We start from the raw sequence: 27,746 nt of genomic DNA, 5'->3' as shown, positions 1-27,746 counted from the left end.
AATCTTCATGGGGGTTGTGCAAGGGGGCTTTTGAGAGCTCCCAAAGGATGGGGGTAACAGCCAGCACGGAGAACCTCTGCTCTGGGACGGCCTGAGTCATGGGGTGGCGGCCTCAGGGAGGACAGAGGACAGAAAGGGGTGGGTTCTTCCCCAGGAAGGCACCTGGGAGCCCCAGCTGGGACCGTTTGGTCATTCCTTCTGCGGGCAGTTGTCACAGGCCTGTGAACGGTGACCTTCCGGGACCGGAACTCAGAGCTCTATGTGGAGATCGCGTCTCGGCAGACGTCGTTAAGGTGTGGTTGTACTGGGTCACGGTGGTCCCTATAGGAAGGCCACGTGAAGGGGCCCAGGGTGCAGGGAGTCCTCGAAGCTGGAAGAAGCAGGAAGGATCCTTCTAGAGCCTCAAGAGGGAGTGGCCCTGCCAATGCTTTGATCTTGGACCTCTGGCCCCCAGCCCGTGGGACAACACACCCCTGGTTGTGTAAGTTCACCGGGCTAATGGCACTTGTTTAAATGACAGCCGCAGAAAACTCCTCCGGGGCCGGCAGCTTCTGGTCCCCCCTCCTTTCATCCTCCCCCTCACATCCTCTCAAAGGAAGGCAGGGAGAGCGCTCGCCCCAGGGCCGCGAGTCCCAGGTTGCCCCGAGACTGCTGCTCTGCACCTGTGCTCTCTGGGCCCAGCGGGGCCGGCGTGCGCCCCCACTCCGGTGTCCCACCCAGCTGGGCTGGCGATGGCTGGCCCATGGGACCCACGGGGATGGGGGTGCCTGCCTGCGGCTCGGCCCCACCCAGCCGGGGAGCTGCCGCTGCTCACCCGTGTGCTGTCTGTGCCTCAGGGCAGGTGGCGTCCAGTGGCTTTGAATGGGGGACTACGGGCCACCTCCAGGGCCCCCCAGAGAGGTTGGAGGGCACCCTGGAGCGGCAGTGCTGTGAGCCTCCACAAGGGGGAGCCACTCGGGTCCAGGGGCTGTCCCTGTGCTCCGGCACTGCCCGTCTCGTCTCCCAAACCTCTGGGCCTCAGTTTCCTTTTCTGTCGAGCAGGAAGAGTAACAGTCCCTACTGGAGGGTCGTCGGGAGGCGTGCACATAACTCGTGCAGTGTTTAGAACAGCACCCAGCGGGCAGTGAGCACACAGGACATCCGTGAAATGAACTCTGGAAGGAGAACCGGGCGGCCTGGGGTGCAGGCAGGGCCCTGGCGTCTCACGGACCAGGTCTCCCCGGTGCCTGGGCCCAGCACGGAGCGCGGGAGGGCTCTCTCTGGCTTTGGCCCAGACCACGGCAGGCCATGGGAGGAACGGGGCCCAGCTGCTTGCTACCTGGTGAGTGCTCCCCACAGCTCACCCCGATTCCCCGGTCTCACCCAGCCCTGCATGTTGCAGCCCACAAAGCAGCGCACTGATGCCCCGTCGTTCAAGGAGGAGTAAGCACGCTGAGGCCCAGAGAGGGGCAGGGCCTGCCTGAGGGTGCACAGCCGCCTGAGGTCCCAACTCCACCAGCCAGGCAAGGCTCCCTCTGTCATTTAATCCTGGCCTGTAGCAGCCTGTGACATGCGGTGACCCTGCGGTCCAAGGAGGCACCCAGGCCCAGGGCTCAGAGGTCGTGGGGTGCAGAGCTGGGTCCCACGGCGGCCCCCTCAGCTGGCTTCTCCCGGACTCGCTCAAGGCAGCTGCGCGAGTCTGAGAAGGCGGGTTTCCTGGATCATCTGCGGCTCTTCTGGAGAGCTGTGCTTGTGAATGCTTCCAGTGTGTGTGTGTGTGTGTGTGCACTCGCGTGCAAGGGGAGACCGCTACAGTGTATCACTCTCGAGACGGTGGGCTTCGCGAGAGGTTAGCTGTATCTCTGCACTTAATAGTTCCTTTGAGGTCCCCCTGCGAAGGGGGGGTGGGTACTGACTCAAGGGCTTTCTTCGTAAAAGAACCAACAGTGGTTAACGTTCACCGAAGGCCTCCTTGGGCCAGGCCCCGCTCGATCCCTTCCACACTCGGGCCCCGCCGCGCCCCCACGGGGCTGGCATTTCTGTCATCCCTGCTGAACACCTCCAGGGGGTGCCTTTCCTGGCGTGGCCCTGGTGAACACGCAGAACTGACCACGTCTGTTTACGGGGATGCCTGCGCGTGGGAAGCCAGGTCTGGACCCGTCTGGGGCCCCAGGCACCCCACGGTCCACACCCCCCTGCCCCAGGCTCACCCCCGCCGCCCCCACCTGGAGCTCTGAAGCAGCAGCAGCAGCTTCTTCTAATGGGTTAAGTGACTTTGCTCCAGACACAATCCCGTTTACATGATGGGCATGAATAAAAGATGAAATCCGCGGGGTGACTGTCAGGCCCCCCCGGCAGCACCGACAGGAAGCCGCTCTGTGGGGAAGGGGCTGGGCGCCGCCACCAAGCCACTAAATGAGGGATGTCAGCTTGCTCCTGGGGAGGCCCAGCAGGTGGGGGAGGCGTGGGGAGGCACGGAGGAAGGAGAGGCAGGAGGAGCACTGTGCTGGGAGTCCACCGCACACATGTTCACGGAACATGCACTCTGTGCCCGGTGCTGCTCTGGCCAAAAACCAAAACCAAACCTTAAAGAAAGGGGGTGCTGATAAGGGACATTGCCCTCACAGAGGGGGGCATGAATGGAAAATCAGCATGTGTACGCAGTCCGACATGATACAGGCAGGGCATGGTAAGATCTTTGGACACAGCGAAGCCAGGGGAGGGGAGGACAGGGGCAGGCGGGGCTGATGGTGCAGGAGGGAACATTCCAGCCTGAAGCTGCTGAGCAGGCAGAGGGTACTGTAGGGGCAACGGCCGTGAGGCGGGCAGGCGCTTGGGCGCATTCGGGGCTGGAGCCGGGCAGTGAAGGTCGGGGACGCCGTGGACGAACGGGGGCAGGTCCTCCCGGGCTTCGATGGGTCATTCTGCCGCTCAGGACATGGGGCTCTTTGCTGAGCAGAGCGGGAGGGGAGCTCTCGGGATCCCCCGGGGATGGAGCCCGGCTGCCCCAGGGCTGGACTCGGTGGACCCTGGCAAGCCGGCCTCAGAGGAGCAGCTGCTGGAGCCCGCTGGCTGCTCATTAACCAGGCCTGGGCGCCCCGGGCTCCAGCGGGGCAGGGCAGGGCACCCCGCTCTCCCACCCCGCTGCTTTATCTTGGCAACAGATTGCACAAACCCCAGAGCTAATATTGAACTTGCCTGGATTTTAAATAGCAGCTGTAAACACTGCTGCTCCCCACCCCTGGCCCTCTGCTCCCTGCCTGAGGAGGGCATTCAGGTGCCGCTGGCCCTAGGCTCGGGCCGGGCAAGCAGCCCAAGGGGCAAGGAGGACAGAGTCAGTTCCCCAGGAACCAGACTCGGAATCATCCGACCTGCCCCTGAGATGTGAAGATGTTCCGTTGGGCTGGAAAGGGCTTGAGGGTCCCTGCGGGGAGGCCAGGCGCTGGAGTCAAGCCCCCCAGGGGATGCCCAGCCGGCCCCCACCCCCGCCTGGGGTTCCAGGCCTGGGCCACTGTTCCTGGAGGATGACCACCTCCGATGGCTCCTTGGAACCCCAGGAAAACTTCTGAAATCCCCCCCCCCGAACAGAGCCCACCTACAGTGCCTCCCAGCCCATCAACGAGGGGGGCCAGGCCTCGCACACACTCCTGGGACACCACTGCGCCCCGGCCCGGCCAGGGGTTGAGAGGGCTTGTGGACAAAGGAGCAAGTAAATCAAGGCAGGGCACAGGGTGCTGGGAGGGGAGAGCAGGCTTCCGTCCGCTGGCCAAGCTCTCCCCCAGGTGCCTGCTTCCTGGTGCAGCTCACAGGGGGAAGGGATGTGCTTTGAGTCCCTAGTCCATGTCAGTCCTGGCCTCTGCTGCCCTCCCTGGGAGAGCTGGCCTGAGGGCGCCCCAGAGATGGGGCGTCCTGCTCTCATCTCTGACCCCAGGCCGATCCCCCTATGAGGCCGGAGCCCCCCTCCCCAGGGCTCTGCAGGCCAGACACCAGCACGCTGTTTGGAGCTGTTGCTTCTTCAGATGGAGAACATTCTGGGGTCTCTGGAAGGAGCCAGGGAGGCAGCTCTCGTCTCCCCAGTAACGACAATCATTCGTTCACTTAATCCGTCATTCATTCAGGGAAGACTTATGCTCCCCTGTGGGTCCGCTGTGTGTTCTCAGCACCAGGACGGGGAGAGGACCCAAGGCCCCCCCCACCCCCAGCCCCCCACCCCTGACGGAGGCAGGGGCCAGGTGTGCCCGTCAGAAGTCGGGGTTTGGGATGCAGTGTCAGGCTTGATGTTCCAGAGAGCTCTCCTGTGCTACCCCCGGGCCCGCCTTCCACCGGGGAGCCGGGGTTTTCCTGGAGACAGGCCAGGCCTCCTCGAAGCAGCTTGCTTCGGCCTGGGCCACAGGATGGGAGCGTGTCAATATTTTAACAACCAGCACAGCTGGACCGGTTCGAACAAGGCACACATTGACCCGCGGGCCAGGGGGGTCCACTGGTGTGGGGCAGTCTGGTCCTCGCCCTCCTCGGCTAATTCCAGGGGCGCTGGCCTCCGGGGTTGGTGGGGGGCCCCAGCCCCCAGCCCCCATCCTTCTCCCTTCTCTCCCAGCCCTCCAGGATCTTGCTTAAATACTTTAAAACAATCTAAAAGTAATTATCACGAACAGGCTGCCTGAGCGCACCTGCTCCATCCGTCCCCCGGAATCACTAATGCGCCCGTGCTGAGCGCTGACAGGCGCCGGGCTCCCCGCGCGTCCCCAGTCGCCAGATGCTCCCGCGCCACGGCGCCCCCCTCGCCCCCCGCCACGTGGCACGGCGAGGGCCGCCCGAGCCCGTGTTCCTAGCACAGCTGTCGCTTCCAGCGATCAGTAGGAAAATCATCACCCCACGAAGTCATACATATGGAACATCATATTTGCAGAATACTTATTTTTACACGTGTCAGGGCCTCCGCGGGCTGCAGGCAGAGCCTCGGCCTCCCGTGCAGGCAGCTGCCGTGGGGCTTTCATCCCAAAAGACGGCGGGGCGGGCAGGGGGCCGGGCAAGCTGCCACTCCGGGGGTTGGGGGGGCCGGGCCGGGGCTCCGGGCAGCCCTCCTGTGGCGCTCAGGGGCGGGGGCCTGGCAGTGCCCATGTCCCCAGCTGCCCCCGCGCAGGAACAGCTGCTGAACAGCTGCCTGCTCTGTGCCGTCTCAGCCAGGGCCCGGAGAGGGGGCCCCACGTGAGGTATTTCAACGGGGAGAACTTAACGCAGGGCATTGGGGGAACAGGTGCGGGGGGGGGGGCACTGAAAAAGCAAAGGGAGGACACACACATAACAGACACACGCCCAGGGCCGGGAGAAGGCTGGGCTTGCTGGAAGCCACTACTTTGGGGGCGCCTGGGCGGCTCAGTCAGTGAAGCATCTGCCTTGGGCTCACGTCATGATCCCGGGGTCCCGGGGTCGAGTTCTGCCTTGGGCTCCTGCTTGGTGGGGAGTCTGCTTCTCCCTCTGCCTGCTGCTCCCCCTGCTTGTGCTCGCTCGCTCTTTCCCTCTGTCCAATAAATAGAATCTGAAAAATAAAAATAAAGAAGCCATCAGCATGGCAGAGGAGGGACCCATGGAGCCGGGAGCCAGACCTCAGAGGAAGGGTGTTGCTGGGCTGGTGCTGGGGGCGTGGGGAGGAGACAGGCTGGTCCCCGGACCTGGCGGGGTGATCAGGAGCAGATCTCGTGGTGGCAAAGGGGCACAGAGTCTGCCTGGAAGCGCGGGGCTGAGCTGCGCGCCGCACACCCACAAGACACTGCTACCCCACTCCGCCCTCCACGGCTCCCCAGGCCGGCCTGCCCTGCCCACGGTCCGAAACTCGCAGTATGTAGCAGGGTGTGCTGTAGGGCTTTCACCCCCTGGCCTCTTATTGTCGGGCCGGAGCAATTTTATTGCTGGGTTACAGATGGGGAGATTGAGGCTGAGAGGTGAAGTGGCTTCCCTTGGCCAAGACTCCACAGCAAGAGGCAAGGAGGCAGTACCCTGCTACCACCTGATGCTAACATGGATAATGTCTTACAGATACTTCTTTCTGCTTGGTAGGGAGACTGAGGCATGGAGAGATGAGGTTGCCTACCCATAATTGCTCAGATACTCAGTTGACAGTGCTGGGACTCAGACTTCAGACAGTCCCCCTCTAGAATCAACACTTTCAGTTACCACTCTCTAAGAATTTGTGGAAGATGGATGGATGGACGGACGGATGGACAGATGGACAGACGGATGGATGGGTGGATGGATGATGGATGGATGGTTGGAAGGACGGATGGATGGATGGATGGATGGACAGATAGACAGATGGGTGGATGGATGATGGATGGTTAGAAGGACAGATGGATGGTTGGAAGGACGGATGGATGGATGGATGGTTGGATGGTTGGAAGGACGGATGGATGGATGGTTGGAAGGACGGCTGGCTGGCTGGATGGTTAGAGGACAGATGGATGGATGGACGGACGGATGGATGGATTATGGACAGATGGATGGTTGGAAGGACAGGTGATGGATGGACAGATGGATGGGTGGATGGCTGGGCAGATGGTTGAAAGAACGGATGGACAGATGGATGGATGGTTAGAAGAACAGATAGGGGCGCCTGGGTGGCTCAGTGGTTTAAGCCACTGCCTTCGGCTCCGGTCATGATCTCAGGGTCCTGGGATCGAGCCCCGCATCGGGCTCTCTGCTAGGCAGGGATCCTGCTTCCCTCTCACTCTCTCTGCCTGCCTCTGTGCCTACTTGTGATCTCTTTCTGTCAAATAAATAAAATCTTTAAAAAAAAAAAAAAGAACAGATAAATGAATGGACAGATGGATGGATGGATGGTTGAGAAGACAGAAGGATGGATGAATGGACAGATGGATGGACAGACAGATGGATGGATGGATTATGGACAGATAGATGGTTGGAAGGACAGGTGATGGATGGACAGATGGGTGGATGGACAGCTGGGCAGATGGCAGATAGATGGTTGGAAGGACAGATGGATGGATAGATGGACACAGATTGATGATGGATAGATGGTTGAAGGACGGATGGATGGATGGATGGATGGATGGATGGATGGATGGACGGATGGACGGATGGATGGGTGGAAGGACAGATGAATGGATGGCTGGATGGCTGATAGATGGTTGGAAGGACAGATGGACAGATGGACGCAGATGGATGCAGATGGATGATGGATGGATGGTTGGAAGAATGAATGAACACCAAGAAAATATTCCCTTGGCCTAAGGCATGTGTAGTCATTGGAAGTGTACCGGATTAACCCTGCTTAGCCCACTTCTGGTGACTCAAAGACCCTCATCTTTTAGGGAGAAGGGCTTGAAGTAGAGGCTGGGGAGGGCAAGGCAGGACATAGGCTGTGTCCCACACATCTTGATTTGAATCCTGCTTGGACCCTCAGTCTGCTCACCTGGGAAATGGAGCCAGGAGGCAGTCTACCCCATCTCTACCGTGCCTGCAAGCCAGGACCTCACAGGAAGAATGGGTCTGGCCGTGCTGGTTCTGTGCCCCTACCTTGCACACCCACAGTGCTGAGCCCACATCCACACACAAGACACACAAAGACCCATGGGCACACATATACCTGATACGCTGCATAACTCCCGAAGGCACACCAGGGAGCGGTAGACGCCTGTGGGCACCCCCTTCTGGCAACATGCGCCTGCGAGCAGAACACACAGAGCCACACACGCGGAGACACAGCCACAGACACACACACCTTCCCACCGCGTGCAGCTCTGGCCCAGAATGTGCATCTGGGCCTCCTTCAGAGAAAGCCCCCTAGTGCCCGATGCCCGCGATCACGTTCTCACACAGGTGTGTGCACAACTCGTGCTGGTACGTGACCCAGAGCACCGAGGACTCCCCAGATGAACCGGCAGCGCTTGGTCAGGAAAGGGCCAGACTACTGCCCAGAACTGTCTGTCCTGGAAGCTGGGACATGGGGATGCAGAGACCCTTATTTATCCCTGTGGGGCTCTGGTAGCGATGGCCCGGCAGGGGGCAACTTGTTACATGTGACTAGTGTGGATCTGCTGATGAGGGACAATCTGCCCCTCCTCACCCAGAACCTTCCCATGGCTCCCATGTCACTGGGGCAAAGCCAGGGTCCTGACTGGCCTCTAGGCCTAGTGTGATCTGTCCCACATCCTCAACCCCATTGTCTCCCTGTCCTCATCTCCTCCCATACTCTGCCTTGCTGTGCTGCCAGCCACGGTGGCCTCCTTCCCGTTCCTCAGACATGCCACAGGGCCTTTGCACTTGCTGTGTCTGCTGCCCTGAACACCCTTCCCACTCACATGCAGTGAACCCTAGCCTCCCTTCCTTTTACAGCGCAGCCTTGGCAAGACCTCCCTCCCTCCCTTGGGCTCTCTGTTGACCCTACCTCCTCCTACCTCCAGAGCTGCGCATCGTAGCAGACATGAGCACAGATGTACGTATTTACTTATCACCTGTCTCCCCGCTGGACTGTCGGCCCCACCGGGACTTGTTCTGCTCAGGGCGCTATTCCCAGGGCAGTGACCAGGCCCTTGGCCAGGGCAGGGGCCCAGTATGGGCTGTGGGGTGAGTGAATGTTGGCGGATCTCATTTACGGTTCTGTCTTCTCCATGACGAGATCAGGGGCTCAGCCTGAGCGCAGCTCTGTGCCGGCTGTGCGGCAGGATCCTAACACCATCAAGCACTTTCTAGGCGTTCACAAGGTACTGGTCTAAGAGTTGTACGCGTTCACCGGCTGAATCTTTACAGCCTGGTAGAGCAGGAGGCCTGTTTCGCAGATGAGAAGACAAGCACAGACGTACGGCGAAGGATGAAATCTAGCCCCTCGTGGTCCTTCGCGGCAGGAAGACCACGCAGACAGCCAGTCCAGGTCTCCTGTGTGGCCGTCATCCCAGCTCAGATGAGGGGAGAAGCCCACACAGAGGGCTGTGGAACTGGGAAATCGGCAGCCAGAGAAGGAGGACACGTGCATGTGTACGCACACACGACAAGGACACGCACACACTCCCCAGTCAGCAAGCTGACCAAGGCCACCCAGGATGCAGGCCACCCCCTGAAGGCTCTACCTGGGCCACCCAGTAATCTGCAGAAGCGGAGCTGGAACTGGATGCTCTGACCCAGCCATCAGGTGTCATGCCTCGATCTAGGACAGATGAGACACAGAGAGGTCAAGCAACCCGCCTGAGGTCACCCAGCTTGGCAGGACCAAGCTCAGTGGACTCCCAGAGGGACTTGGGCGGGAGGGCGCTGAGGGAGCCTGCGGCCTGGTGACGCGATGGCGGAGTCTCCCGTCGTAGACTTCCACTGTCCCTGGAAGGCCAGGCCAGGGAGGAGGTGGGCGAGCATGGCCGGTGCGCGTGGTCCACACAGTGGATCTCAGCCTGGGCTCCGGGCAGTAATCCCCTCCCCTGGGGAGCTTTCCAGAATGCAGACGCCTGGCTGCTGCCACTCCCTGGAGATTCTGGTGTGATTGGCTCCGGGTGCACTCAGGGCCTGGAGGTGCGGTGGCCGGGGCCTTCCTCTGAAGGGTACAGTTTGAGGAATCTGGATGAGGGCACCTGCGAGACCACCCCCAGGGCGAGATCCAGAACAGCAGCTCTCAAACTTGAGCACCCATCAGATCACCCCTGGGGCGGCCTTCAGGCACGGACCACTGGCCCTGGCCCCGCCCCAGCGTCTGTAACCCAGCCAGGCTGCAGTGGGGCCTGAGAACCCCCCCGTTTCCCACAAGTTCCCAGGGGTTGCCGCCGCCACTGCCTGGAGGCCCCCCTTTGAGGTCCACTGACTGATGCACAACGTGCCCAGCAGCCCCGAGGGCATTGGGCATGAGGATTTTTAAAAGGCCCCAGAGAGACTCCCCTGTGCAGCTCAGGCTGAAACCCACCGTCCGCACCAAGGGACGGATTCCCGATGGTCAGTGCGTGTTCAAACCCGTGAGCTTCACTCAGAATTGCAGGGACCCCCGGGGACCGTAATGCGAGCGGAAGAGGGTGGCCAAGTGAGGAAGGCACAGGAACCACCTGCGGGGGACATGGAGGGGACTGGGGAAAGATGCAGCACTGGGACCCCCCCCCCTCCGCTGTGGGGGTGTGGGGGCGGGGCAGCTCGACTGCCCGCGGCTGACGGTGGCTGCAAGGTGGCGTATGGCAAAATCGTGGTGTTTTTCAAGAGAAGCCAGAAGTCCAGATTTTTCTGTCAAATCTGATTTTTAAATGTTGGCAACTAACATGAATATACAATTCATACGTTACCACGGGGCAAAGCACACACGAAACCCCAGCAGCGTGTGCAGGCCGTGTTTGCAGAGACTGCTTCTCTGATCCAAGCACCTGCTGGACCCCGATCTGTTCCTTCGGGGAATCGGAGCTGGAAATTGGCCTCCGGGGACAGGTGTGGTGCTTTGCTCCAGACATCCCCTCTGACATCTGGCCCCAACCCAGAACCCGCCTCTCGCCCTCCCTCCCCACCCTGAGCCCAGGCCACGAGCAGGTCGCCTAGCACCCTAAGCGCCCAGGTCCCGGAGGGTGTCGGGAGCCCCCCGGCCCCCCAGCCGCCCACGCACCCTCTCCTGACAGCTTTATCAAGCCTGCAGCCTCCCCAGTCCCATTGTTCCTGACATCTGTTTCGGTAAGTGATTAATTGCAATTAGCGAACGGTTTGAAAACCCTGGAAGAACACTCAGCAGAAAACTCATGAAGATTAATGAGTGGCGGGCTCGTCGGGCGGGGCACCGCAGAACACACGGCCGGGCAGAAGCCGGCGGAGTCGCTGTCGCCCCGGCAGGTGCTGGGACACGAATTGGTGGTGACACCCCCCCTCCACGCCCCCTACTTGCCCTGCAACCCTCCTCCCCCATAAACTACCACTAGATGATTTCTCATCAAAATGCATGAATTACCCACTAATAGGCTATTAATAAAGCCCTTAGAGTGTCATAAGATTAGGTTCTAAGCACGCAGAATGGATGGCAGTGCTTCCAGAACCGTCTGCCGTTGGCCGGCACGGGCGTGCCCAGATAGGGAGGCAGGAGGGGGGGGAGTGGCCCGCGCACAGCCCTGCCCCTGCCCCGACGCCCGGAAGTCAGGTCTGAGTGAAGGGCAGCCTCTCCTGTGCAGGAATTCCCAGCAGCGTTCACCTCCCGGGCAGGCGGAGTCCAGGTGGGGGCAGGCGGGCGTGGGGGCAGGCGGGCAACGGCAGCTTGAAACTGATGCCCAGCTGTGGCCCCCCGCCGGCGCCCATCTGCCCAGGGCCCCCCACACCCACGGCTCAGAGCCCAGCAGCTCCACGCCGCTCTCAGGTGTGCGCGACCCCTTCTAGGCCGCGAGTGGCCCGCCGTGTAATCATCGTCCACACGCGATCTTTGTCCTGTACCTTGCTGGACCACGGCGGGCACCCCTGGGGGCCGTGTGGCCCGCCACCTTTGGTATTATACCTTTTTGTGGAGATCCTTGGCCCCCGCGGCCCTTCTCTGTCTGTTTCTAATGATCGGGGCTGTTCATCAAGGGACGCGTAAGTGGCCGGAGTCCTGAAGGCCTGCTGTAGAGAGGGAAACGGAGGTCGGGACCTGTTAAGCAGCAGGCCCCGGACACGCGGTGCCGGAGCAGGGTCTGTGTGACCCTGCAGACTGAGCCTGGAGTTCCAGAGCAGTCCCTCCCCGCAAGGAAGAGCGTCTTTTTTTTTTTTTTTTTTTAAAGCTGGCTCCATGCCCATCACGGGGTTCGAACTCATGACCCTGAGATTGAGAGTCGCGTGCCTACAGGCTGAGCCAGCCAGATGCCCCCGAAGGTCCTCCTGGTTTACTTTGTGCTTTTTCAAGCCTGCTTTGGGACCCAGGCGGTGACAAATTCCTCCCCTCCCAAGACTCTTCTGGGAGAATTGGAAAGGGGCCTGGAAGTTCTGGGGGCCTCCGAGCCCAGGGAGGCGCAGGCCCCGCCCTGTCCGATTCTGGTGCTGGCCGTGCGCTGCAAGCTGTGAGCGAGCAATCCGCCCTGCGTGGGTCACGTACATGCCCAGCCTTCGGTTCTGGGTGCCGCTTTGTTTTCATTTAGTCTGCGCAAACTCGAATGAGGCGGCTCTTACACATTTTCACGGACAAAGAAAACGAGACTGTGGGAGGTTAAGTTACTTGGGTCAGGTCATCAGACAAAAGAGCAGAACTGTGATCTGATGGGGCTCAGGTGGGCCCGACCTCAATCCTTGGTCCCTTTTTTGTTCCCAGCTCCGAGTCAGTGCCTTGCCCTCTGCCGGGCTTAGAGAAGTGAAGTGTAGGCCATTGAGCACGATAAGCTCTGGGGCCCTTCTGCTTGGCATTGATTTCTCTCTGACCAGATGCAGGTTGGGTAGGTGGGCGAGTGGGTGATTGGATGGATGTTGGATGGGTGGATGGAGAGACAGATGGGTGGGTAGGTGAACAGATGGGTGGACGGATGGACAGATGGATGGATGGATGGATGGATATTGAGTGGATAGAAGGATGATGGATGGATGGATATTGGATGGATGGATACTTGCATGGAACTGGGTGGATGGATGGATGGATGGATGGACAGACAGATGGTGGATGGATGGACAGCCAGATGGGTGGACAGATGGGTGGATGGATGGATGGATATTGAGTGGATAGATGGAGTATGGATGAATGGATAGACAGACAGATTGTGGATGGATGGACAGGCAGATTGATGGACAGTTGGACGACAGATAGGTGGATGGGTGGATGGGTGAATGGATGGATGGATAGTTGGATATTGAGTGGATGGATGGGTATTGGATGGATGGATGGATGGATGCCGGATAGATGGCTGCATGGAAGGATCAATGGATATTGGGTGGACAGATGGACAGATGGGTAGATGAATGATGGATGAATGTTGGTTAGGTGACTAAATGGAAGGAAAGAAACCTCTGGTTCTATGAGGGAGAGGAAGAGCCCTAATTCTGCCGCATCTCCTGGATGAGAAGCGACGAGGCTGAGCAGAAGGTCTACAGGGTTAGCTGGAAGGACTGCTGCCCAAGCCCTCCCCGGCCCAGGGGAGAAACAGACTTGCCACCGTCCTGGGTTTGTGAACAGCAGAGTTGGGAACCCCAGCCTCATCCCTGTACATAACGTGGCCCCCAGTCCCCCCCACCACAGTCTCCTCCTTGGGCACCGTGTAGCAGGCGATCCAGCGCTCTTTAGGAGGGGGGCCAATAAGAACAACAACAAAGGTTGTAATAATAAAAAGGAGTGACGCGCCGTCATGATGACTCTGCGGCAGCTCTTTCCACAGGCATCTAACTCCTTGCATTCCCCCAACAACCCGGTGAGAAAGGGGCTCTGGAGATTTACAGATGAGGCAACGGCACAGAGAGGTGGAGGCCCAGAGCCAGGACGTGAGGCTGGTGGGGGGCTGTGCTTGCTGCCCTCTGCCCCTGGGCCCATGGAGTCACGGCCCTTCCCTGCTTACCACCCCCCACCCCCACAGCAAGAGGCTTCATGGGTGTGTGACCTGTACAGTCACCTGACGTCCCACGCTTTGTGTCATACCCTGGTGTTGTCATCTTGACATTCAATCCTCTTTGAACAAGGGGCCCTGCCTTTTCATTCCGCTCTAGGGTCCCACAAATGACATGACTCTGCTGACTCACAGCGCCTGTGCCTTGTCCAGGTCAGGCAGGGGGTCCCCGGTTGGCTGGGAGGCTGGGACGGTGGGGATCTTGGGCCACACCCACAGGTGGGAGGTGCGCTCTCCCCAGCAGCCTCCCAAGGGTGGATCTGCTCTGGGGCCTCGCTCTGGTCATCCTGGAGACCCTGCTCCCCGCCCCGCACCCCAGCCCCCCGAGCTGCACTGGAAGGTCCTTGGAGCGCTGTGTGTGCCCGGTGTGTGCCCTAGATCTGTCAAAACCCCACAGCAGGCGCTCGCTTGGCACGCAGGAAGTCTGAGATGGGCACTGGGGGGAGGGGCTGGGGCTAATGAGGGGGCGAGGCCTGCTTGCTTTCCCACGGCCACAACCCTCAGTGTCTCCCGCTGCAGGAGGTCTTGGGGGCAATCTGGGCGTGATGGCGTAGCTCAGGGAGAGGAGAGACACGGACTGTATAGGATGGTCTGATAATGGGGGAACACTAAAATTCCCCTCTTGCATGTCTCCTCGGCTCTGTGTCTTCCTGTGGGCCCCCAGGTTTCTTCTGAGCAATGGGGCCATGCATCAGGTCAGCCTCCTCACTGCCAAGTTCATGCTGTGGTCCTCGTTGTCCCCATGCGGGAAGTCCAGGGCAGCGGGGTCAGGGATGGGTGTGTGCTCAGACATTAGCCATGGGACCAGTCCACGTTCCACCCTCAGCTTGTGGGCTCCCAGGCCCAAGGCCTTGATGTCCCCCGGCTGCCCCCAGAAGAGGCTGGGGCTCTAGGTCCCTGAATCTGAGAGATGTGTTTTGGGAATGTGTTTAGGCTCTGTTGGCTGCACCAGCCTCTGCAGCCTTGCAGGGAGGGGCAGGGAGCCTGGGTAGGGTTAGCCCTGGGTTGGTGGGGGGCTGTTGGATTGCGGTGTCCTCTTTACCCTCAAACTGCTGTCCCCTCCCTGCTCTGACCTTCAGAAAGCAGCCCATGACGGTATCAGCCTAGATCCGTTCTGCAGGGTTTCCCTTATCCTGACTTTGCAGGTAGGGAGACTGCTCAGAGAGCTCAAGACATTTTCCCCAGGCCACACAGCTGATAACTGGCTCAACCAGATGCCAGCCGCAAATTCTGGCTGGGGCGTCAGCTCGGTCATTGACGCTCCGGTGCGATTTTGTCAGCCCGGCTTCTCCGGCGTGTTCACAGCTCCGGCCGGCTGCAGACGGGCAGCGTCCAAGCCGGCGCTGGCGGGAGGGTCACGGTCCGCGTCACTGGGGCCATTCCTCGTCTAGGCGCAGCCGCTGGGCCTCACGCGGGAGCCCCGGGGAGAGTCCCAGCCCCTCTCGGACAGGGACTCTGCACCCACAGGGTTAAGGCGCAGCCCCGGGCGGCGGGGAGCGGGAAGGCTCTGACCTCCTGGGGCGTCCCGGGCAGCCAGCTCCAGACCGAGCCGGGCCAGCTGGGCGCGGCCCAAGCCCCGGAGGGCCCGTGGGCGCCGGCCTCCCCGCCCTCGGGGCGGGACAGCGGCCTGGAGGGAGCCCCGCTGGCCGAGCGCCCGGTTCCCGGGCTGGGACCCCACGCCGCGGCCTTCCCGGGGCCGGAGCCCCCCGCCCCCGCCCTCGCGGCCGGCGGCCCGGGCCGGTGGGGGCCAGGGTGGCGCCCCCGGAGCCCATCAATAGGGGACATCTGCTTTAAGACTTGGGGACGGGGAGGGGGAGGTTAACGCCGGGGGTCGGCGCAGCCAGCGGCAGCCCCCCCCCCCCCCCCCCCCCCCCCCGTCCCCTCCCCGGCGACTTTTGGCCTCGGAGCAGATGGCGGGGGCGGGGGGCGCGGGCGCAGACGGCCGGCCTCACGTGTTACCACACCCACGAAATCCCGGGGGGAGGGGAGCGAGGAAGCCGCCGGCTCCCCTCCCCCTCCCGGGCCATCTGATCTCCCTCCCCGCGGACGCCTCCGCCCGGCTCCCGGAGGAGGCGCCTGGGGTCACAGAGGCCCCCTGCGCGCCCTCCAAACAATCCCCCGCCCCCAGAGGAAGTGGGGGAGGGGCGGCGAGCGCCGGGGAGACCTTTTTACATGTAAATACGAGAACTGGCCTCCTGGAAAGGCTTTTTCCCCTCGTTTTTATTTCGAGAAAGCCTGATGTTACCAAGACCGGGGCCTCCTGCTGGACCAGGAGGCTGCCGTATGGTGCCGGGAGAGAGAAATGAGGAAATAATGCCATCCAGGGAGCCGGCACCCACGCCACCCCCGGGGAGGGGGGAGCTCCGTGTTTGCACAACCGGGTAGGCTCCACCCAGGAAGGGGGCCGGAAGGGGGCAGCCCCTGGGTCTGGTAGGAATCCTGGGGCGGCTGCTAACTGCCTGTCCCTCAGGGTTGCTCCCTGCCCCCTCCCTGTCCCCTCTGGGCCTCGGTTTTCCCACCTGTGAAGTCCGTGCGCTCTGGCGCACCTTCCTTCTGGCTTGGGGGGGGGGGGTCACTCACGGAGTTGGGCGGGGTGTCCCTGAGGCTGGGTGCCTGCCCGAGAGCTAGCAGGATGTATGTCTACTGCCTGGACTGTCTCTGGGTTGGAATCCTCTCCCAACGCGTTAGCTGTGTGGTCTCGTGCAAGTCTCTGGACCTCCCCAGCCACACGTGGTAGGATTGTGTGGGCCCGAGTCAGTTGTGGGTGTAAAACTGCAGCGAGCTCGCAATAAATAATCCCTCAGTACTTCTCTTACCACCCAGTGTCTGCTTCCCCGAAGCTGTCCCAAGCTTGGGGGAGGGAAGTCTTTCTGCCATGCCTCCGCTATCAGACTGGGCCCCGCCATCAGACTGAGCCTGCGCTTGACACTCTGTACTCCCTACAAGGCGTCTAACACATAGTAGGCACTCTGCAGAATTTGTGGAATGAGTGAGGGAAGAAATGAATGCGTGAATCAAGACACCTGACAGGTGGGGGGGCTTGGAGCCCAGCCTGAGGGACCCCGCGGGGCACCCTTGCCTGGTCCTGTGGGAAGCCCCAGCGCCTGCCCCCACAACCTTAGGGGATAAGGAATAGCAGGTGATCTGGGAGGGGTACGGGGCGGGGCGGGGCAGGGGGTGGGGGTACCCAGGACGGTCCTGTTCCAAGCACTGCCTTGTGTCATGTTCATGGGACGTGAGGACGTGGGGGCTTGCATCCCCTTCTATGGATGGGGAAACTGAGGCCCCAGGAAGCCACGTCACTTCCCAAGCTCTCACAGCTCGGAAGCGAGACGTCGGAATGGACACTAAGCATTTCCAGAGCCTACCCGCCCCCTCCCACCTCTGCAGCCTCTGCTGGTTGAATTGTGACCCTGTATACACTTGGTGCAAAGACTCAGAGGGCTGAGGTCGCTCAGCCACCCCAGTCCGTGGGCATGGATGTTGTGTGCAGAGATGAAGACCGGGAATCGGCTGGTGCAGGCGGCGGCTTGGGGCCACCTGGTGTGGTCTCCTGCCTGCCTTCCACGTGGACCACCTGGACACGTGTCGGCCTGCTCCCCTGACCCAGGCCCTCCCCATGCAGCGGGGCCAGTCGAGATCCCCCAGAAGCCCAGACAACGTTGTACCTTGCCGACCTCCTAGCTGGCCCCTGGAGGCCCCTGGCCTCCGCTGTCAGGGGTCACTGGCAGCCACTCCGTCTGCGGGCCCCGGGGGCCATGCCCTCCCTGGCTCAGTTCTCTCACCCTGTCCTGACCTGGACGGTGATTTATGTGGTGGCTGCAAAAGGCCATGTGAGGTGGGGCCTGGGGACAGGGGTCAGGACAGCCAGGAGGCGCCAAGGCTGAGGGTGGAGGCCTGCCCTGGGACGCGCCCCCCCCCCACCGCCCCGGGCACCGGGAGGCCTGGACTCCCACCATCTGTCTCTCTCAGTGCCCCTCACCCCCAGCTCAAATGGCCGAGTGGCAGGAGGGGGAGAGACAGATGGTGGTGGGCCCGGAGAGGTAGAGGGGGTACTTGCAAGGGGGAGAGTGTCCCCCAACACGCGCACACACACACCCCATGCGCCAGGCGGAGGCACTTGGTAATTCTGGGTCTGTGTCAGGGGTGGCGGGGATTCTGATGAGCCTTTGGGTCCCGAGATACCCGCTGCTCCACACACCAGCACAGACACACGTGTGCATACACACTTGCGTGCACAGCCATGCACACGTAGCTCTCTGCAGACAGGCTCAGACACATTTGTATGTGCACTCACGCGTGTGCAGATAGACCCACCAACACACACACGAAGACACATGTGCTCCCCCACAGATGGCGCTGGCCCCTGGGGCTCCCCAGCCTGTGGGGAGTCTCTGGACTTCAGAGCTAATTCCCCGCCCCCTCTCCCACCCGCCACCACCTCCCTTCCCACCCTCTAACCCTTTCTCCTCCCAGCCACAGAGGTATACGTTTAGGACATCAGTGAGCCTATTTCACTCAGACAAAACCACCGAGCTCCCCAGGCAGGTGGAATAAAATCCCAGCTCCTTAGGCCACCCTAAATGCCTCGTGTACTCTGAACGCCCTGTCCCGTGCCCCACACAGCCCCCAATGGGGAACCTTGCTGCAACCCCACTGACGGCCTACCCCCACCCCCAAACACTTGATCTTGTATCTGCCGCGGGGCCTTTGCACTTGCTGTTCTACTAGCCTGGTACTCTGTTCTGCCTGATACTGGCAGGACTTGGTTAAGGCCTTGTTTAAGGCCTCAGTTCAAATATAACCTCCCCACAGAGGCCTTTGCTAACCACCGTCCCCTAAAACACCCCTTCCGGCTTCGTTTCCTCTAGAGTCTTTGGTTGCCAAAATGGTATTCCTTGATGGTCTGCTTGTTCACCGTCTGGCTTCCCCATCTCAGCATCAATGCTGTACGGGCGGAACTTTTACGATATTTCCTGGGGTTTCCCCAGCACCTGGCAGAGCGCAGGTGTGTGGTAGGTGGTCAGTAAGCATTTGTTGCATGAATGCATGACGGACGTTGTGATCGACTCATTAGTCAGTTCAGAGCAGCTCGAGAGTCAGGAAGCAGGAAGCTGAACCCAACTGCAGAGGTAAACTGAGGCTGGTGGTGTACAGCCTCTGGTGCCAAGGATTCGTCTAGGATTTCCTAGTCAGGAGAGGGGTGTGACGGATCTGTTCTCCCAGATTTCACACCTGCCTTGAACCCAGAGGGCACCCCGGAGAGGGAGAGTCCCGGTCCGGAGGCCTGTCAGGCAGGGTGTGGACCCTGCAGCGTGCTGCCCCCACTTTGGGCAGCGGCCACCCTGACAGCCCCCCCCCGGAGTGTCCTGGGGCTGCCGTAACATGTTATCCCGAACGTGCTGCTTAACATAATAAGAAATCTCCTCTGCGTCGTCATTCAGCTCCGGAGGCCAGAAGTCCAAAACCAAGGGGTCGCCAGGGTTGGTTCCTTCTCAGCGTTCTAGAGAAGGGTCCTTCCTGCCTCTCCCAGCTTCTGGTGGCTCCAGGTGTCCCCGGTTGTGTGGCTTCATCACCCCCAACTCTGCCTTTGTTCTCCCGCGGCCTCTCCCGGTGGGTGTCTGTGTCTTTCTGTCCTCTCCCGTCCTGAGGATACCAGTCGTTGGGTTCAGGGCTCATCCTAAAACCAGGGTGATCGCATCTCGACATCCTGAAGGGATACATCTGCAGAGACCCTGTTTCTAACCAAAGTCCCATTCTGGGGTTCCATGTGGATGGAATGGGGGGACACTATTCAGTCCTGTGTACCCCCATTCTCTTCTCAGTGTGCCGCTGCCTACCACAGGGTGGGGGCAGCCCTCGGGGTGGCCACTCTGCCCACTGAGAAGATGGGACGACTGTCTTGGCGGTGGGGCAGAAGGTGCAGCTTCCGTCGCTGGGGACCAAGGACAGGTCTCCTTGAACTCTGAGGGGACAAGTGGCTTGATATTACCTGTGCCCCCTCCACCATGGGAAGGTTGCAGGGGGCAGGTAGCCGTGCTCTGGGGCGCTTGATTCCCAGTTCCAGTCCTGATGGCAGCTGTGTGACCTGGGGCCCGTTTCTTCACCTCTCTGTGTTGCCTCCTTCTCTGTGAAATAAAGATAGCCATCCCTTCCTTCCTCCTGCTCTTGTTGGGAGGACTGACCAAGGAAACATTAGGTAAAGTACTTCGATTGGCGTCTGGCCCCAGGGAACATTTCCGTGTGCTAGGCGTTATTATCAGGGCAGAAACTTAAGTGTTATGACAAAGAGAACAAACCTAGAGGCGAAGGCTCGGAGCGATGAGGTCGGTGTTTGTAATCCAGCTGGGCACATGGAAGTTGGGCCAGGCTACCCTCAAGGCCCCACAGCTTTCCTCACCACTGGAGAGGCTGGGGCAGGGGGAGCCCTTGTGTCCCTTAGACTGAAGAGCCAGCGGGAAAGGGAAAGTGTCATGCTGGGTGACCTTGCCTGGGTTCCCCTACCTCTCTGAGCTTTGGCTTCCTCTCCTGCTGAGGTGATCATGCCCGCATACAACGTAGCAACCAGAAATAACCCTTAGGAGGCTCAGAGCTCCTCCCCCGAAAAGCGACAGGCAGGGTCTGGGGGACAGGGAGGGGTTCTCCAGGCAAGGGGAGGGGCATACATGCGGGGAGCTGAAAAGGACTGGGTCTGGGATGGCCTGAGCCCTGGAGGGGAGACCAGAGAAACGTCTGGAAGGTTGCTCGCTGCCTTTTTCAGATCAGCAGCCCTTCGGCCAGCTGGATCCCTTAGGTCCATGGTGCAGAAGGCTGTTCGTTTTTACAGCTGCTGGGTCTGGCTTGTTTGGAGAGCAGACACCCGGAACAGCCAGCAGACCTGGGCTGGGGAGGTACGGGGCTGTTCTGGTGGTGGTTCTCTTTCCTGGGCTCTAACCCAAAGGGCAAAGGTCGTGGCTCACAGGGCCCCGGTCCCCCGAGTCTCCTGGACCTCTGCAGGCTGGTGGGTTGGGGGTGGGCGGCTAATCCTCCAGCCCCTGCACACACGCATGCGCACAGGCGCGTGCACGCAGACACGTGTGTGCGCTCACACACGCACACACGCTGCGGCTAGGGCTCTGTGTTGGTGGAAGAGCTGCCTTCTCTGGACGTCCCCATGTGGCAGCTGGGGGGGACTGGACGGGCACCTGGCACCAGGCCTGAGCTCCTGTCCAGCCGGTGGGGGACGCCTCCCCCCTCCCATCCCTCCCTCTCACCCCAGCCTCCAGAGTCAGGTGTAGAAACGGAGGCTCAGATGGATTCAAGGCTACCCCCCACCAGCAAGGTCCCACCTGTGCCCCTCCTGCCTGCTTTCTTTCTAGACCCTCCGCTCAGGAGGCCCGGCCAGTGGTCAGTATGGCGAGGCAGGGACAGCTTGTGATTCCGCGGCCCCCCCCACTACGTGCATGCCCCGGGGGGCTGCTCACTGGCTGGCTTTACTGCACGCCCGGCCCTCGATCTGCCCAGGCTTCGTCTCCCCGCCACCCCCATCGACGGTGGTGCCCCACAGGGCCCTCCCCCTTGTTCTGAGCTGCCTAGCACCGGACACGGGGTGCTGAGGGTTCACCCACAGCCCTCGGCTGCCCCTTCTGCTCCCCACGGGGGCTCCTTGCTGCTTTCTCTTCCCTCCGGGGATCACCTGCCTCCTCCACATTGTTCGGGGGTCCACACCAGGCGGGGCCGGCCTGGCTGCTCCCCCGGTGCAGGGGGCCGCCGCTACCTGCGGAGGGGTGAGGGGGTGGCGGGTGCAGAGCTTGGGTCCTGGGCAGGAGAGGGACAGAGGACCCCGCGTGCCCGGGTGGCCGCGGCTCACGGCCCGGCACAGGTGCAGACCCAGATTCTGTTGAGCTAAGCTTTGCGTGGCGGGCGGCTGGCAGCGAGCGGCTGAGCCTTCCGAAGGTAGCAGCCATCTGCACCGCGATAAAAAGCCCCGAGGATGATAAATAGACAAGTCTCGCTTTTATTGGATTGCCGTTTGGGAGCAGCCACTTTGGGTTTGGCACCGTGTTAACGACAGATTTCTGCTTCCCTTGCAAGGCCTGGCCTCGCGGGGAGAGCGCCAGCAGCGGCCCCCTCCTGGCAGGAGGGAGAGTTCCCCCGTACCCGACCCACCCCCGCCCTGGAGGCCTGGACAGCTACCCCTGCCACGCTACCCCCGCCCTGTGGGGTCTCTGTGGGACTGGGGGGCCCCTCACCCAGCTTCCCCGGGGTCAGGCCCACGGGTTCCCCTCCCAGCACTGACCTCCGGTGGCTGTGTGTCTCTGACGGGCCCGAGAACCTCTCTGTGCCGCGAGAGCCCCATCTGTGAAATGGGCAAATACTGGCGCTCAGCGAGCGGGCTCGGGAGGTTCTGCGAGGAACGGCTGCGCGCGTAGCGCTTGGAAGAGCGCCTGGCGTGCAGACGGTGCGCGTTATGTAAATATTAGCGGCTGGCGTCTGTAGCACCGTCACAGTACTGTCGCGAGGGGCGCCGCTTCCAGAGAGCCGTGCCTGGCCCTGGCATCCTGCCGCGGGGAGCTGCGTGGGGTCAGCCCAGGGGAGAGGGGGCTCCCCCCAGGGAGGACCCCGACTCTCCCAGGAAGCCAGCACCCTCTCTTCAACCCACCCCCCCCCCCCACTCACGGGGTAGAGGCTCTGGCCAACTGTGAGACCCTGGGCAGCGGTTGTCATGCTCCGTGCCTCAGTTTCCCCAGCTGTCAGGCCTTTCCTCGCGGCGCCGTTGAGAGGCTCCAGGGACACGGGCTGCTTTCAGCTCTGGGGCTGACAGCCGGCGCCCAGCAGGCGCACGTACGCGGTGGCTGGTGGCCTTGGCGGTGGTGTTCTTCATTTCGACACTCAGGGGCTAGGGCCGCGGGGGCAGGAGTGAGAAGAGCAGCGGCGGGGGGGTGGGCCGGGTCAGGGCACCTCCACAGATGGCCCACCACCTACGGAGTGCCCCGCCTTGGTGGCCTGAAGCTCAGCCTGGGAGACACGTGGACAGGACAGAGGGGAGGAGCAGCGGGGACGCTGTGCACGACAGCTCTCCTCTCCAGCCTGGGTGTCCTCGCCTGTGCCCCCTGGAGGGCTGCCAGGCCCATCCTGCTTCTCCCCCTCCTGGGCCTCTGCTGGGCCCACCTGACCTTCTTTTCTGTCTGCTGACATCGGCTTCCTGTGGCGCACCCTCCCCCCTCCACCGGCAGCCCCTTCCAGAGCCTTCGCGCAGCATCAGGTGCTCCGTGGGCCCCAGACTGGGCTTCTGTTTCCAGCCCGGACATGAGTTGGTCACTCCAGGGCCTGGCCCTGCGTGGGCCGCTCACCCTGGGTCCCCAACTCTGCCTCTCTCTGGGACCCCACGTCCTTGGCCCCTCTCTGTCCCCACAAAAGCAAGACAGGCTCACCTTGCCTGCCCTGAGCTCAGACATCAGTGGAGGACACGGGTGGCAATGTGCAGCCCCCCTCCATCCCCTCGGTGGCCGCGGGTCCTGGGAGTGCCCCTGCTCCCCCAGAGGACTCATCCTTCACCCCCAGCAGCCTGGCCACACCAGGGTCCCTGGCAGGAGAGTATGGGGTGAGAGAAGCCACCGGAATGAGGCCCCCGTGAGCGTGTAGTGGCCAAGAGTGCAGGCTCACGAATTCAGAGTTCTGGTCACTCCTTGACCTTGGGCAAGCAGCTTTTACAGACCTTGGCTTTCCAATCCGGAAAATGGGCTGCTACGGGAACCAGCCGCACGGGTATGCAAGACTCAGGACAGCACATGGGGGTGCTTGGGGTCCACCAGCTGTCCCCATTGCCTGTTTCCCCATTTCGGCTTCACGATGAGCCCAGGGCCTTGGCCCTCCTCCCGCTTCCCCGACGAGGCAGCTGAAGCTCTGTGGGGCTTCGAGCTTTTACAGCATCTCGTAGATAGTGCAAGCGGCAGAGAGTGGCTTGCCACGCCGTCCCTAAGGAGCTCGCCAGCGCACACGAGGGGCAATGAAACAGGATTTTAGGTGTGAGGCCCGACCGTGGAGGGCAGGGGTGGGGGACGCAGCTTCCCCGGTACAGCTCAGAAACGGTCTGCACCCAGCCAGGACTCAGCGTGGTCAGCAAAGTTCCAGAGAAGGGACTCGCACCCTGTCACAGCCTCTCACGGCCAGGCTGACGTGCTCTCTCCTGCTGGGGTGGACTCGGGAAGCAGAGCCCGGTACCCGTCCCAGCGCTGGGGACCTGAGTGCAAGTCTTCGCGCAGCTGGCAACCGAGGGCAGGGCCGCTCGATGGTTCTCGAGGCTGGCTCCAAAGCCCAGCGCTCCTTCCGTAGCCGGCTCTGGGCTCCTTCACTCCTGCCTTGGCCGCGGCCTTCTTTAGAAAGGGATGTTCAGACATCAAAAGTCAGATCAGAGTGATTTAAGACTGAGAGTCTCAGCCCCACTGTGCGTGTGCGTTTGGGAGTTTTGGAAACACAACTGGGCTCGACCTCAGGGGCCCTGCAGCGAGCTTCTGGGTCTTTCCGTAAGCGCCACATTCTCATGTCCAGCCGGAGTAGAGAGCCCCTGGTCCTCTGGAGCCTGTGCCCTTTCCGTGACTGTCAGATGCTGCACGGCGGCGTCTCAGAAGCACAGAGAGGCCGGCGGCACGGGAGGAAGGAAGGGAGCACTTACTGAGCACTTACTGTATACCCGGCGATGCTCTAGGCCCGCCGTGCTCATGTTCACCCAGCGATGTGGGCATGAGACCCGGAGAAATGAGGTGGGACCCCAGGGGGAACATGCACCCCTTGCCTTCTGGTGCCTGCTGAAGAGCATGAGACCCAGACCTGGGGCCGTTTCCTCCCCCTCCCGCTCATGATCTGGTGCCTCTTTCTCCCTCCATCGCCGAGTTCATGCAAACTGGCGGGGGAGGGGGGCTTTGGGGGCACCGCTGGCAGCCTGCCCGGTGCTGCCCCGGGCAGGAAACCACCAACGTGCCCGCGCGAGAGGCAGGCACAGCTGCCGCTAACAGGTGAGCCCTTCCCGAGCCGCGTCTCTCCCAGGGCCTCCCGGAGAAGTCCGTAATGAAGTGCAGCTGTGAACTCCGGTTTTAGGTCAGGAAGGCAATTTCTCATCTCTCCTCGCAGCAATTGAGTCGAAAATCCGGGAGCTGTTCGCTTCTCCCGGTGCCCTTCCCCCGCTCCTCGCCCCCCTTCCCCCTCCCCCTCCAAAGCGGGCGCCTGGCGGGGGGTGGGGCATCAATATTGACGCTGTCAGGGGCAGGTGGCCCGGGTGCGGAGGGAGCAGGCTGGAAACCGCGCCCGGAGCAGCCTCGTGGGGCCGGCGAGGTGGGAGTGGGAGCAGCTGGCCGGGGTGCTCTGGGGGCTGGGGAGGCTGTTTTTCCTCTCGTTTTAATTGGTCTTTGTGACTCTAATGGCAGGCCCGATTCACCTAGTGGCAGCATGTTGGCTCGGGGCTCCCGCCGCGGACCACATCTGAGGCATTCAGGGGGCGCCAGGCAGCTGTTGTGGCGTAACCGTAACCGACGTTTCTGGATGCTGCTGGGCCTGGAAGGGCCTGGAACAACAAAGCCGGGGGTGCCTGGGAGAGCTCGGGCCGGGGGCCGGAAGAGGCCTGGCTTCCAGATCTAGGCCCTGCCACGCCACCCTTGGCACAGGGTCCCCGGAGAAGCAGGTTTCTGTAAAGCCCACACGAACCGAGGAGCGCAGTGAGCACTGACGGCGGTGGGAGCCGAGCGTGACTCCTCCCAGCTCCTCCGGGAGCAAAGCTCAGAACGCCCGACTGCCTCGTGTTCTGCCCCGCGGAGAGTCACTCAGCAAACACGCCGCTCCTCTGCGGACGCAGCCCCGGGGTGCTTGCGGTTGGGAGCGCTGGGCCAGCGGGCCTGGCTCTGCCTCGCTGTGTGACCTGAGCGCCACGGCTCGACCCCTCTGATCCTGCTTCCCGTGAAATGCAGGGCTTGGATGAGGAGAATTCCTTGGCAGATCTGATGATGACACAGTTCTGTCCTGTTCCCTTGCCGCCGCTCCCCTGTCCCCAGTCTCCCCCGTCCCTGGAAGCACAGATCTGTTTTCTGTCCCTGTAGCTTTGCCAGTATGTCATGGAGTCAGAAGCGCGGGGTAGAAGGACTTCCACAGCTGCGTCCCTTGTTGCTGAGACCGCCCCCGCCAGCTGCTGGGAGTGTCGCGCGGGCTGAGGGATGGTCTGTGGTGGTCCGTGGTGTGGGCGCACAGCCACGGGCTGGTCCCTTTGCGGCCCATCGACGGACATCAGGGCGTTTACTTTGGGCCCCTTCAGCACTCGGGCTGCTGTGACGGAAGGCCACAGGCCCGGCAGGCCCGGCCACAGAGGTGGGGAGGCCAGGAGGCCGGGATGAAGGCGCCGGCAGACACAGCCCCCGTGATGGTCCAGTTCGTGCCTGCAGGCAGGGGGGTCTCCTGTGACCTGGGTCTCCCTCTGTAGGTCTGTAAGGACACCTGTCCCCTAGGGGGCCCCACCCCCGTGACCTCATCTAGCCAGGCCGCACCTCCACCCCGTGTCACACCAGGGGCCACGGAGAATTCAACAGGGAGCTGTGCGGGGTCACGATTGTCCCGTCCGCAGCCGCAACCCACGAGCCTCCTGGCAAGTCCGTGGCATTACTCCCATCCCCGCCGACAGGCGGTGCCCGGGGTCACGCCGCCAGCCTCCTCCCCATGTGCCGCTCAGCGCGAGAGGCCGTGCAATGGGCCCTTTCCTGCCGGCCTCCTCCCGTGCCTGGTCCCCAGAGAGCCCGGGCCGTGCGTGCCCTGAGCCAGGGGTGTCTGCCCCCACAACCCGGCGTCTCCCGGCACTGCGTCTGACCTTGGCTGACTCTTTGTCCCCGCTGGAGACTCTCGTGGCCAGCGCAAGTAATTGGAATTTAATACAACGGATGGGAGTGCGGGAGCAGTTTGCCACCCTGGCCCGCGCGCCGAGGCCTCGCAATTAAACTGATTATGTCTCGAGAGTCAAGCTGTCTGACTCGACATCCCTAATTTGGTGGAGCTTGATGGCCCTGCCCGTGTGGCGGTTGCTTTATTTCCCCAACTTTCACGAGCTGGGACATGCTAGAGGGGCCGGGGCGGTGAGCCTGGCCAGGCCCTGCGTGTTCCCGCTCCGGCCGCCCACCTCTCCTCTGCCTCCAGAGCTCCCAGCCCTGGCCTCGAGGCTCAGGAGGGCTTTGCCCCAAGATGTCAGGGAGGCTGCCGCCGGGCCCTCTCGTGCGGGGCTTCGGAGCAGCAGCCGATCTGGGACTGTTGCCAGGCCCCTGGGATCTTTCAAAGCTCCCCCAGGTGAGTGTGACTGATAGCCCCTGGCCTAGAGCACAGGGATCCTTCTGGAATCCCATATCTGGGGCTGCCTTCCTCCCCGGACTCCCCTGGCTCCTATGGGCACAGGCTGTTCCCACGCGAGAGCTTGTGGTTGTCTCCCCCTTACAGCTCCTGGAATCCTGGAGAAGGATCCGGGCCCAGGGACCCTCAGTGGAGACATTGCCAGAGAAAAACATCTGGTGGGCGGGACTCTGGGTGTCTTTTCTGGGCAGGCTGTTGGCGTTTTCTCTCCCGGCTTACTTTGTTAACAAACATTGATTGAGCACCTCCTTTCTGCCAGACGTGTCCCGCTCGTAGGGGGGCCCCTGCCTGGGGGTTTGGGGGCTGCTCTTTCCTCCACCCCCTCCCTGGGAGCACCGAGAATCTCGGCCGGGGAGCTTGCCTGCCCTGGGAGTGTGTTTTGGCAGCGGTGACCCCCCCCCTTGCTTACGTGCTCCCCACTCAAGAGGTGCCCCATCCCTGGCAGATCCGTCCTGGGCAGACCGGCACGGACACAGACCCCAGCGCGTGCCCTGGGATGAGGCACAGATCTCTGTTAAACGGGGGTGGTGGGTTACCAACCCCAAAGCACACTTTCTGTTCCCACGCTGGGCAAGGGGTCTAGATCTTGGTGTCGGTACAGCTGATGGGATTGTGAAGGGAGACGCTCTGAGGAGCTCTACGTGAAGATACCAGGGGCCAGGGGACCCCGGCCCAGCTGGCCAAGCCCTCAGCCCCCCTCCTTTCCCACAGCGCCTTGCTGGAGACTGTGCGGGGCGCCCTGTGAGCGGGTGTACAGGCTGGGCGCTGGGCGCGACAGGTGTTTGAGAAGTGTGGTTCGTCGGGAACAGAGAGGCCGCAGGGCAGCCCGGCGCTAGCTGTGCGTGTGGTGGTAGGGGCCATGGGGCTGCTTGCTGAGGGCCGGACCCCCTTAATTAGGGGGAA

At 61.9% G+C, this 27,746-nt stretch overlaps 1 protein-coding gene and 2 long non-coding RNA genes across 5 annotated transcripts in view; 2 read left to right on the top strand and 1 right to left on the bottom strand.

Moving 5' to 3' along the window:
• Positions 1-27,746, top strand: part of GSE1 (Gse1 coiled-coil protein) — a 387,465-nt gene that overhangs the window by 185,000 nt on the left and 174,719 nt on the right. The gene's annotated exons all lie outside the window — the stretch shown is intronic.
• LOC123930952 lies at positions 228-26,099 on the top strand. The gene is made up of 3 exons (XR_006816186.1): positions 228-481; positions 1,042-1,321; positions 24,890-26,099. It is a non-coding gene; the product is annotated as an uncharacterized LOC123930952 (long non-coding RNA).
• LOC123930953 lies at positions 7,252-11,661 on the bottom strand. Its single transcript, XR_006816187.1, has 3 exons — positions 11,426-11,661; positions 9,060-9,136; positions 7,252-7,657 (listed from the first exon to the last, which is right to left on the bottom strand). It is a non-coding gene; the product is annotated as an uncharacterized LOC123930953 (long non-coding RNA).

This window comes from Meles meles, chromosome 19, assembly GCF_922984935.1.
Source record: "Meles meles chromosome 19, mMelMel3.1 paternal haplotype, whole genome shotgun sequence".
Lineage (NCBI taxonomy): Eukaryota > Metazoa > Chordata > Mammalia > Carnivora > Mustelidae > Meles > Meles meles.
The sequence above is the reverse complement of the archived record's forward strand: the minus strand, read 5'-3'. Positions and strand labels throughout refer to the sequence as shown.